This window comes from Lutra lutra, chromosome 11 (genome assembly GCF_902655055.1).
Source record: "Lutra lutra chromosome 11, mLutLut1.2, whole genome shotgun sequence".
Lineage (NCBI taxonomy): Eukaryota > Metazoa > Chordata > Mammalia > Carnivora > Mustelidae > Lutra > Lutra lutra.
The window spans coordinates 97,220,367-97,231,458 of NC_062288.1; the positions used below are offsets into that span (position 1 = coordinate 97,220,367).

The 11,092-nt window shown below is 48.5% G+C and overlaps 1 long non-coding RNA gene across 1 annotated transcript; it reads right to left on the reverse strand.

Moving 5' to 3' along the window:
• Window positions 1-10,212: 10,212 nt before the first annotated feature.
• LOC125080781 (uncharacterized) lies at window positions 10,213-11,072 on the reverse strand. The gene is made up of 2 exons (XR_007121473.1): window positions 10,709-11,072; window positions 10,213-10,416 (listed from the first exon to the last, which is right to left on the reverse strand). It is a non-coding gene; the product is annotated as an uncharacterized LOC125080781 (long non-coding RNA).
• Window positions 11,073-11,092: the final 20 nt, after the last annotated feature.

An 11,092-nucleotide genomic window follows, 5' to 3' on the forward strand; every position in this document is an offset into this window, starting at 1 on the left:
TGGGGTTCATTTCTAATATTAACTTGACACATCAGGAGCATTCCACAGTTGACCACTCCCTTGTCCCTGAACATCCTTCCCTGGTTTTTCTCCTGTCTTTCTGACTGCTCCTTCTCTGTCTTCTTTCTTTGCTTGTTCATTCATTTATTCATTCATTCCATATTACAAGTATTTCTTGAGCACCTATCTAGCAGAACTATTCCAAGTATTATGGGCCCAAACTCATGCCTTCATGGGGCTCACAGTTTAGTGAGAAGTAGTTGGGAGGAGATATCAATATAGAAATTAAATAAGTATTATAATTTTTTTTTTTGCTATTGAAGCCCAGGACCTAATAGTAGGATATATTTAAGGAGATAAATGCTATGAAGAAAAATTAAAGAAAGGAGGATAATAAATAAATGGCATTAGTGTATGTAGTTTTACTTTTTCTTTTTTCCTTCTTTTTTCCTTTTTTTAGAGAGAAAGAACATGTGCATGCACGTGCTTATGCATGCACGTGCTTATGCATGCACTGGGGGAGGAGCAGAGGGAGAGAGAGGGAATCTTAAGCAGGCTCTATGCAAGGCTTGATTTCACCACTCTGAGATCATGACCTGACAGAAAATCAAGAGCTGGATGCTTAACTGACTGAGCCAGCCGGGTGACCCATGCAGTTTTTTAGGATATAGTTTTAAGCATATGTAGTTTTAACTTGGGTGGTCAGGGTGGCCTCACTGAGAAGGTGGCATTTGAGGAAGAATATGAAGGAGATGTTAGAGTGACCCATGCAGATGTCTGGGGGAAAGCCTTCTAAGCAGAGGGATAGCAGGTGCAGGGCTCTTGGGTGGGAATGTGACTTTCATGTTGGAGGGGAAGCAAGGAGGCCAGTGTGTTTGGAGCAGAATGAGTCATAGAATATGAGCTCAGAGAGTATGTGGGACTCATTTGGGTAGAGCCCTGTACTCTGGCTTTCATTCTGAGTGAAATGAGAAAGGAGAGTTTTGATCAGAGTAACATGATGTGAAATAAGATGAAAGGATAACATTGGCATCTGTATTTTGAGTAGACTGTAGGGAGGCAAGATAGTTTAGTAAATCTGGGGAGATGATGGAGACTCTGACCAAGAGGGTAGTGATAGAGATGGGGAGGAGTGGCCAGATTCTGGAAATGTTTTAAAGGCAGAGTGAACAGGATTCCATGGATTTGGAGTGCCAAAGAAAGAGAGATGTCAGAGATGTCTCCAAAATTTTTAGCCTGAACCAAAGAATGGAGTTTCTATCAGCTGAATGAGGGAAGGTTATGGGTAGAACAAGTTTTGGGGGGCGGAGAGTAGAAGTTAGGTTTTGGGCATATTTGAAATGTCAACTAGATAATCAAGTGAGAATGAAGAGTAAGAGGTTAGATGTATGTGTTGCTGGGTAATAGGAAAGATCCACATAGAGGTACACATTTGGGGATCATTAGCATAGAGAGGGCATTTACAGGCTTGAGACTGGGTATGGTCACCAAGAAGAGTGCACAGATGGATGGACTCAGGGTGGACTCAAGATGCAAGAACTCAGTCCCTACACTTAGAGGCTGAGCAGAAAAGCTGGAGCCAGAGAAGGAGAATGAGAAGTATGGACCAGCAAGGTTGAGGAAAATAAGAGTACATGATGCACAGGGAGTGAAGCAACAGATGCTTCATAAAAAAGAGAGTAAACAACTGAATCAAATATAGCAGATATGTCAAGAGAAGCAGGAACCGAGAGTTGTTCATTGACTGGCAATAAGGAAGTCATCTCTGAACTTGAGAAAGATAATGTCGGTACGGTGCTGGTGGTCAAAGATGACTAGAGTAAGTTAAGAGAAAATGGGAAAAGAGGAATTAGACATAACATGTATACAGAACTCAGGAAATGAGCAGAGAAATGGAAAGCTAGCTGGGAGGGGGGATGGGGTTAATTTTTAAGTTGGGGCAAACACTAGCAAATATCTGTATACTGCTGAGAATGATCTGGTAGAGAAGGACACTGAAATTCAGGGGAGTGCATTAATTCCTGGAGCAATATCCTGGAGCAGATGAGAAATTGTAGAATCTAGTGCATGAGTGGTGGTAGCTTTATGCATCATTTTATGACACTAAGAGGAAGGAGAGCAGAGGGCAGGAATGCAGACTCAGGTTGGGGGTGGACACGAGGGGAGCCTGGGCAAGGGCTTTTCCATTTCGTCAATTTTCTCAGTGCAACAGGAAGCAAGGTCGTCAGCTGTGGTGGTGGTTGGGGAAGAAGTTGAAGAGAGGGAAGATCTAGAAGTCTTTCAAAAGAGTAAGGAAGTGAATGGACTTTGAAGAGAAATTGCTGTGCTTATGGGGAAGTAGAGTTGCTGAGTAGCACCTGAAGGCCTGTTGTCATGAATTTTAAAATGAGATTGGTCAGAAGGGCTGTGTGTTTGCCTCCACTCCACAGAGCTGCCTGGCTGCGGCAGTGGGTTTGGTAGAGTTGGGTTGACCCCAGGGTTGGGTTTTGCCCAGCGAGGACCACAAAATGGGAGGCACAAGGAAGTTGAAAGCAGGTGTAAGGGAGTACCTCCCATGATTGCCTGAGGCATTTAAGCTGGGTAGGGAGGGCATGGGAGGGCATGATGTAGGGGGAGGTAAAGAGAAAAGCTGACATCAGTTGTAGGTCCCAGTGTGTCCAAGCATTGTTAAGGGTAAGCTAGAAGAAGGGAATAAACTGGAAACATATAAGGAGCTGGTTGGAGAGACGGTTGCTTGAAATTGTGATTGGGAAGGGGTAGCACAAGGGCTTCTAGAGCTGGGCTGTCCATTACAGTAGTCACTAGTGGCTGAGCACTGAAATGGGCCTCTTCTGAATCCAGATGTGCTGTAACGGTAAAATGCATACCAAATCCCCAAGGCTTAGTACAAAAACTGTAAAATGTTTTATTAATAATTTTAGAATATTGTTTACATTTTGAAATGATAATATTTTAGATATATTACATTAAATGTATTATCGAAGTTACTGTGACCTGTTTCTTCTTCTTTTTTTTTTTTTAAAGATTTTATTTATTTATTAGAGAAAGAGAGAGAGGCAGAGATCACAATTAGGCAGAGAGGCAGGCCGAGAAAGAGGAGGAAGCAGGCTCCCTGCTGAGCAGAGAGCCTGATGGGGGGATGGGGCTGGATTCCAGGATCCTGAGACATGACCTGAGCCCAAGGCAGATGCTTAACCCGCTTAACCCACTGAGCCACCCAGGCGCCCCTCTTCTTTTTTTAAAAAAAGATTTTATTTATTATTTGACAGAGACAGAGAGCGTGCAGAAGTGGGGGAGTGGCAGGCAGAGGGAGAGGGAGAAGCAGGCTCCCCGCGGAGCAGAGAGCCTGACCTGGGCTCAATTCCAGGACACTGGGATCATGAGCTGAGCCAAAGGCAGATGCTTAACCAACTGAGCCACCCAGGAGCCCCCCTTTAGATTATTTTTAAATTAAATAATGGTTCATGTCACATTTCTGTTGGTCAATATTGGGTTAGGGTATTACCATGGGAATAGTGGTTGAGGCAAAGCAAAGACATGGGATGAGAGAAGTGTAAGGAACAGAGAGATGCAGAAGGAAGGAAGGGTTGTCTTTGTGATGTTGAAATCACCAAGACTTAATACCAACATTGTTTTGGAGAAAGTGCTAGTGAGCTAGGACATGACAATGTTTGAGAAACAAGGAGAAATGGCCCATGGCAATAGATGGCTGTGCCACAGACGGGCAGGAGGTGGTATAGTTTGATGACGAGATAGTCAAAGCTGGGGATTTTAGGGAGGAGGCAAGGAGAATAGTGTGGAAGTAGTAATGAGGCTCGAGAGAGAGATCTGTGTCCACATCCAGTGCTACTGGTAAGCAGTCTAGGGGGAAATTTTTTACTGCCACTTGAGTGGGCTGCAGAAGGAGGTGTGTCCTCTGAGGTGATTCAGGTTAGAGCAAGTGGGGAGAGAATGCTGGAAGAACAGGCTGGCAGCAGCTATGAGATCCCAAGGGCCAGGCACTGGTTTCCAAAGGTGGGCAGAAGAGCAAGCATGTGGGGTGAGCTGGGCACCTGGGTCTTCTTACAGTGACAGACACATGGGGTTAAGGGGCTTAATGCAATCGAGCACAGGGAGGTCAGGTGGGGGGGGGAGGAGCGTAGAGGAGGCGTCTTTTCATCACTCCTACTGGAGGTGCGGAGGGGCCTGGAGAGGGGCTTCCTTATTCTGAGAGTCGGGCCTCCCTATCCACATGTCCCACAAATGCTGTAATCCGTCAAAGCCCATCTTAGGTCCTCTCAACTACTCACAAGGAGGTTTTTTCAGTCAATAGCAGCTGCACATTACTACCTGGAGCCAGATGACTTGTAAATGTGGATATTTGGGGGAGTTCTCTCTGCTCTGCTCTGCTCTGGACCAGGACAGCCCACTGCCTACTGTACACCCTCTCATTCTTGGCAAGTCCAGAGGAAAACACACAGTCTTCCTCCCAGACCTGCAGCTCTCAGCCCTGAGCACCACACTCTGGGTAGGTACCAGCCAGACGCTGTGCTGGGTCCACTTCTCCTCAACGCCCCAGTCCTCTCCCCTCCCTGCCCAGGCATCAGATTCAAGCCATCCTTAGGTTCTGCCGATTATTTCTTCCCTAAACAGCCCTCAATCTATCCACTTTTTTTAAAAATAGATTTTATTTATTTATTTGACAGAGATCACAAGTAGGCAGAGAGGCAGGCAGAGAGAGGAGGAAGTAGGCCCCCTGCTGAGCAGAGAGCCCGATGTGGGGCTCCATCCCAGGACTCTGAGATCATGACCTGAGCCGAAGGCAGAGGCTTTAACCCACTGAACCACCCAGGCGCCCCTCAATCTATCCACTTTTGTGCATCTCCACAAACATCCTCCTCCCACAAGAGTCTGTCCATATCTGTACCAGACCCTCCTGCTGTTCTCCACCTTCCCCCCAACGTGAGATTTTCAAAATCCCTGTCTTTCCATGCCATTCTTTTCAACCTGAAAGTCAGCAGTGGCGCCCCACTGCTCGAGGGACAAAGTGCGCTCCGCATCTCTGCCCCGCCCCTTCTCTACCTGTCTGGGAGCGCGCTTCCGCCGCACCCTGGGAGGGCCCGGCCCCGCCCGCCTTCCCTCCTCTCACCGGGGCAGCGCGTGCCTGCAGCCAGCGAGGGCTTTGCTCTTGCTCCTGCCTGGGCGTGGACAGCTTTTTCCCTCCCACTTTGCCTCCTAAACTCTTATCTTTCAGATCTCAGCGTGGCCATCCCTTCCTTAAGCTCCCGCACCAGATCGCATCTCCCTTGAGGCATCATATGTCTTTCCCTTGAGGTCCTAGTAACAGCTGCAGTTTTGCATTTACGATATTTGATTAATATTTATCTCCCCTGGTAGCCGCTCCAAGGGCGTGGCCCTTCGTGCGGGCTTGAGCTCCTTGCTCAATATTGCATCTCCAGCGCCTGACAATAGTCCTGCACACAGTAGGTACTCAATAAATCTTAAATGGATAAACGAACGATTCAAGATAATTGAAAAGCCCTTAAATACAGACCTTTCTGATCTGGCATGAGATTTCTATGGCTCGGGAACTCACTTTCAGGCTGCAAGGCAACCACGCCCCTCCTCCCCCCACCCCTCGCTCTTTGGCGGGCGCTGTGCTAGGTCCGCTAGGCTCTGCTACTACAGAGATTACGGCAGGTGGGGGGGAATTGGGTAGGTTGCTTGTAGCCTAAGCGTGTCCTCTGCTAGCTTCTCACACTTGGGTACAAAGGCTTGTCTCTTGGCTTCCCGGAGAAGCGAGAGAAGAGAGCCTGTGGAGGAAGACCTCTGTGTTCTGGGTGGATCCTCTCTCATCTTTCTAAGACTGGGTGTCCGTTTGCCACGTGGGTGGCATCTCTGGATGGCAGGTAAATAAACCCAAGGGCAGAAAGGCTCCGGAGGAAGCTTGAACAAGCTCTGTGGCTTTGCTCGGGAGCTCCCACTCCCTTTGTCAGATTGGCTGGTGGGTTTCCTCATATTAGGCCCATCTTCTTAAACGGAGTGGAGGTGGCAGGAACCACTAGAGAAACATCAGTACTCCTCATCTCAAGCAGCTAGGTTATCTCTCTATAGTTAACCCCCCTACTTCCCGAGGTGTTTACTCTCTAGAGCCACCCAATCTGCAAATTTCCATGGTGAACACAGGAGCTTTGAGGCCAGACCATCTCTGATTTTGGCTTGCCTGGGTTCAGGGAGAAGGAAGGCAGCAGATGTCTCACTAGTGGCCGCCTCCCGCCTTCATCCCCCCTGTGCCAGGAACCTGCCTGTGCTGCTGTGGGAGGCCTGGGTGTCTTTTCCTGTCTGCCCTTCCCAGCTCCCTGGGCTGCTGACTCTCTGCCATCTGACCATCTGTCTTACTCTGCCCTCCATAACCACCATGCATTTCTGCCTTGCTGACACTTGCAGTGCCTTTGGGTGCCCATCTGCCTCAGACCTGGGGATGTATGGAGTCCTGACTTCTGCTGCTCATCTGACCTCTGTTCCCTGGATGACCTATGCAGGCTCTGCTCACTGCTGCTTGGGACCTGGTGGGATGATCATCAAGAGGTTTAAGGGGCCAGAAGGCCACCCAGCTATTGTAAGGAGTGTGACCACACCAAGCAGCACTGTGGGGTGGGTGAAAGCTTCTTTCCTAACCTTAACATTTACCCTATTATACTAAAATATCCATGTAAGTGTTTTCTCCTCTTGATGGAGAGTTCCTTGAAGGCAAGAACTGGCTTTATCTTTATAACCAGAGTGCCTAGAATATAGAAGTTATTAGTAAATATTGGTTGAACCGAAGTGAGAGAGGGAAGAGAAAAGTATGTTGAGGATGCTGTTTCGATATCAGCCTGTTGGGGGAACCCTGGAAGAAAGGAGGACAAAGGGGGCATTTGTGGTTGTCAGTGCATCCTTTCCAGGGGGGTTGTGTGTGTGGGGGGGGTGTGACTCCTGGGCGGGGCAGGACCCTCCTCTTCCTTGGCTTTGCCACCAAGCTTCCTGGGTCTTGTTGAGTACTTCAGCAGCCCCTACCCAGCCCCTATCCAGCCCCTGCCTGGTATCTGTTCTTCCAGCTACGAGTTTATTTTGTACCCACAAGAAATGCAAGTGGGACTAGGAGAGGAGTAAATATTGGAGGAAGAGGGAGAACCGCAGACCATGTGCTCCCGGTACTCCCGGTGCAAGAGAAAACTCCAACAGGATGAAAGAGACCATGGCCTTGTCATTGCTCCTCTTTCTTTCTTTTCCTTTTTAAAAAAATTATAGAAGTAATGCACGTTCATAGAGAAAAAGACAATGGTTATAAAAGTCTTCTGCTTGCCCCCGGTTCCAGACCATAACACCAACCACTGTTAACAACTCTTTGAGAAGCCTCCTGGAAATGTTCCATTATACAAAACTATATATTATACAAAAGTATAATATACAAAAAGGTTTCTTGTAGCCTAAGCATATCCTCTGATAGCAGCTCACACTTGGGTATAAAGGCTTGTCTCTTGTATATATATATGAAATCTCCAAACTGCCTATCTATATCTAGATATCTATATCTTTATCTAATCTCACAAATACAAAACACGAGTGTGTATACACACATGTAGATGGACAGACAGACAGATAGGCACCAGGACTTCAATAACGGATGGAGCTGGAGGCTGACCTGAAGAGGTCGTCGATGCAGCAGGCTGGGGCTGTCGAAGGGAAGAAATGAGGGACTGCAAGAGTGTAAGTGGAGGGCGGGGATGTCTTCAAATAATAAAGTATTTGCATGGGAATTTTTCTCTTTTTTTTGGTGTTACAATTTTTTTTTCTTCTTTTTTCAGTTTTGGAGGTGAAGAAAATCCAACATCTGGTTGGCTTCAGTTTCCTTACCTGAAAAATGGGATAATAATGTAGATTCCTCACAGGTTTATTGTGAGGATAAAATAGGGGTATATGTTTAAAGTGTTTAGTTTTGTGCCTAGCCGCACACACGAACCCTTACCTCGTGTGCTATTATTAGTGGTGCGGGTGATGTTACATGGTGGTGGTATGGTGGTTGTAGTTCCTGCTGTTGTCTCAGCAGCCAGCACCACGCCTGGAGCCCTGTTGACCCTCTGTCCATCGGCAGCCAGCACACAGAAAGAACTTCGTGATGACATTCGTGATGACATCCCTCTTTTCATTTCTGAATTCATTGCCCTGTTCCCTTCTTCTTCCTCTTTTTTTTTTTCCCTTGACTGCCTCTAACTTCTTATTTATGTTGTATGCCGTTGAAGCAAACTGTCTGAGACCTGGTGAATATAAATCCTCAGAGGTGTGTAAGGGATGTTTTCTGTGGCAAAAGGTCACTGCCAGTTTTCCCCTGTCCTCTCGCTCACCTGGCCCCAGGCTATTGGAAATGATTTGGTGGGAACATCTATAGACTTGCTGCACTTTACACATATTATCCAAAAAAGCCAATTAGAACTGCTTACTTAAGAAAATCCTTAAGAATCTGTAGGGCTTCTCTTATTCATTGTGTATGTTCTGATAGCATTGACCCTGAAGCTGCACTTAAGACATCTTGGCCTAGTGAATGTGTCCTTCTGAGATGCTCCGCAGTGTTTCTACTTGTATTTAGGAAAGCTGGCTTAAAACTCTTGGGTTTAATATTCTGTATCCCAAATGCTCTTAGTTGTTAGTAAAACTAAGCCTGCCTACGCACTCTTCTATTCTTGATTTATAAATAGGTTCAGCTGCCTAACAATTGAACATACTATATTTTGCACATGCATATTCCTTAGGAGACATTTGGAGGGTAGATGACTTTTACTCTTGCGATGCTATCTGGAAACCATCTTCCTAACTTTTTTCCCCAAGTGGAGGTATAGTTGACTGTTGAACAACATGGGGGTTAGGGGACGTGACCCCTGTGCAGTCAAAAATCCACCAATAACTTCTGATTCCCCCAGACTTCACCAACAGACTGCTGTTGTCTGGAAGTAACATAAACAGACCATGAACACATATTTTATATGCTATATGTATTATATACTGTATTCTCACAATAAAGGAAACTAGAGAAAATGTTAACTAGATCTTAAGGAAGAGTAAATACATTTACAGTACTGTAATTCTCAAAAGACAAAACAAAATAACCCTGTTTATAAATAGACCTTCACAGTTCAAACTAATGCCGTTCAAGAGCCAACTGTCTTTTGAAGGGTTGGCAATGAGACTTTGGGTCTGCAAAGATCAAGACACAATCTCCGACATGCACGGAAAATCTAGTATCAAATTTCTAGCAGATCTTAATAGGGACAGGCCCAGGACCTGCTCCTACGTGTCAGAGGAGATCTGCACTGCAGGCTTAGTATCATACATGGCCACACAAGCTTGTGGCTGCGAGAAATCCCAGTGACGACCATAGGACGCTAGAGAAAAGAAGAGTGAGGTCATAGAAGGAGATGAAAACGTAGTCACAGGTAGAATAAGTTCTTGGATAAGGTGGATGAAAGGAGCAGGGCTTTGTGTGTACCAAGGCCCATGAGAGGTCTGCCTGCCAACCTCCAAGGGGAACTGGTTCTAGGTTAATCCACCAGAATTCCCCTTCTAGGCAGAACTGGGGCTTGAAAATAATACTGAGCAATATATGGCACTTTCAGGTATGGAGTTTTACTTATTTTTCCATAACACAGCAATAAGGTTGGTGGATTGAAGATCACCCCCTCTTTTACAGAGAAAAATGAAGCAGAGAGAATGAAGACAGTTGTCACTTATTTGGGGCGCTCAGGCTGGGTCTGTGAACCCTGACCTCATTCTGCTCTCTTGTATCCAGGGTTGCTTTACCTGATACCAGGGCGCAGGGGAATGAGCTCTCACATTACAGCCCTCAAGACACCTAGTTCTAGTCTAGACCCTGCAGCTTACTGGGTGGGACCTGGCCCCATCTCCTAAGTCCCCAGCCTGTTTTCTTGTGCGAATGTGAGGGCTGAGTCTGGAGGTCTCTAGAGCACAGCCCGGAGGCTCCCTGACTATGGGGAATGGCCCATTTCTAGGGCCAAGGACTGAAAGAGCACACGGAGTATGGTGCGCACCAGGGCGCTGACCGCCTTAGATGGCAGTGAAGGCCGGCAGCACAGAATGAAAGAAAAGGAAACACCCGCGGGTGATGTATTGGCCCCACAGGCCGAAATGCCCTATGACTCCTACTGTGCAAGCGGTGACGTGTTGGGATTCAGGCAGCAATTTGGTAAATTTCCCATTTGAATTAAAAACAAAGAGAAAAAGAGCCTAGGTCTAGCCCTTTTTCGTAGCCAGGGGCCTAGTCCCAGGCGGAGGAATCCGGTCGGACCAGTGGGGGGCTCCACCGAACGCAGGCGCCGCTTGTCTTGGGGCGGCCTCGCGGCTCAAAGCCTCTCGGAAGGGTGGGTCACGGTGGGCGCTGAAGTACTTTCGAAGCCAGGTGGTGGGGGTCCTCCGTCCTCCCCCAGCCCCAAGTCCGCCCGCCGCCCTTTCCTCGGGGGCCCTCGACTCCTATTCCTAGTCTCTCTCTCCCACGAAGCTTCACGGATCCGCGGGGGGGGGGGGGGGGCGCGGGTGATGCGAATTCCTAGAAGCCTTAGGCGGCTACCCAAGATTTTAAGTTAGGATCCTCCAAGGACCCTCCAGGTTCATGCTCACACCCCGCCTCGGGGGCACAGAAGGACCCGGGGGACGTGGGCGGGGAGAATCCCCCACTCACCATCCCCGTCTGCCCTGGAGCCCGTTTCCATCCCAGTCCGGCCGGTCTGGGCTGAGCCGGAGGGGACGGGGGACGTGGCCCGCGGCTGGGTAGGAGGTGGCGGAGCAGCTGGAGGTGGCGGGGGCAGGTAGCGGCAGGCCGGGAGAGGAGCGGGTTGGGCCCCGGCGGAGGCGCAGTCCGGCTGCTTCGCCACCTCGGGGGCAGTCGCTCGACCTCCGCCGGCTTCGCCGGGAGTGGGGAAGGTGAGTCAGATCTCGGGCACCCGCGGGTCGGGCGGGGGCGCTGGTGGTGGTGGTGGCGAGTCAGGAAATGACATCAGAGGCCTGTGCCTGGGGAGGGGAGGTCTCAGCCCAGCCCGGGCGGCGCGGGCGGCGGGGGCGGCGG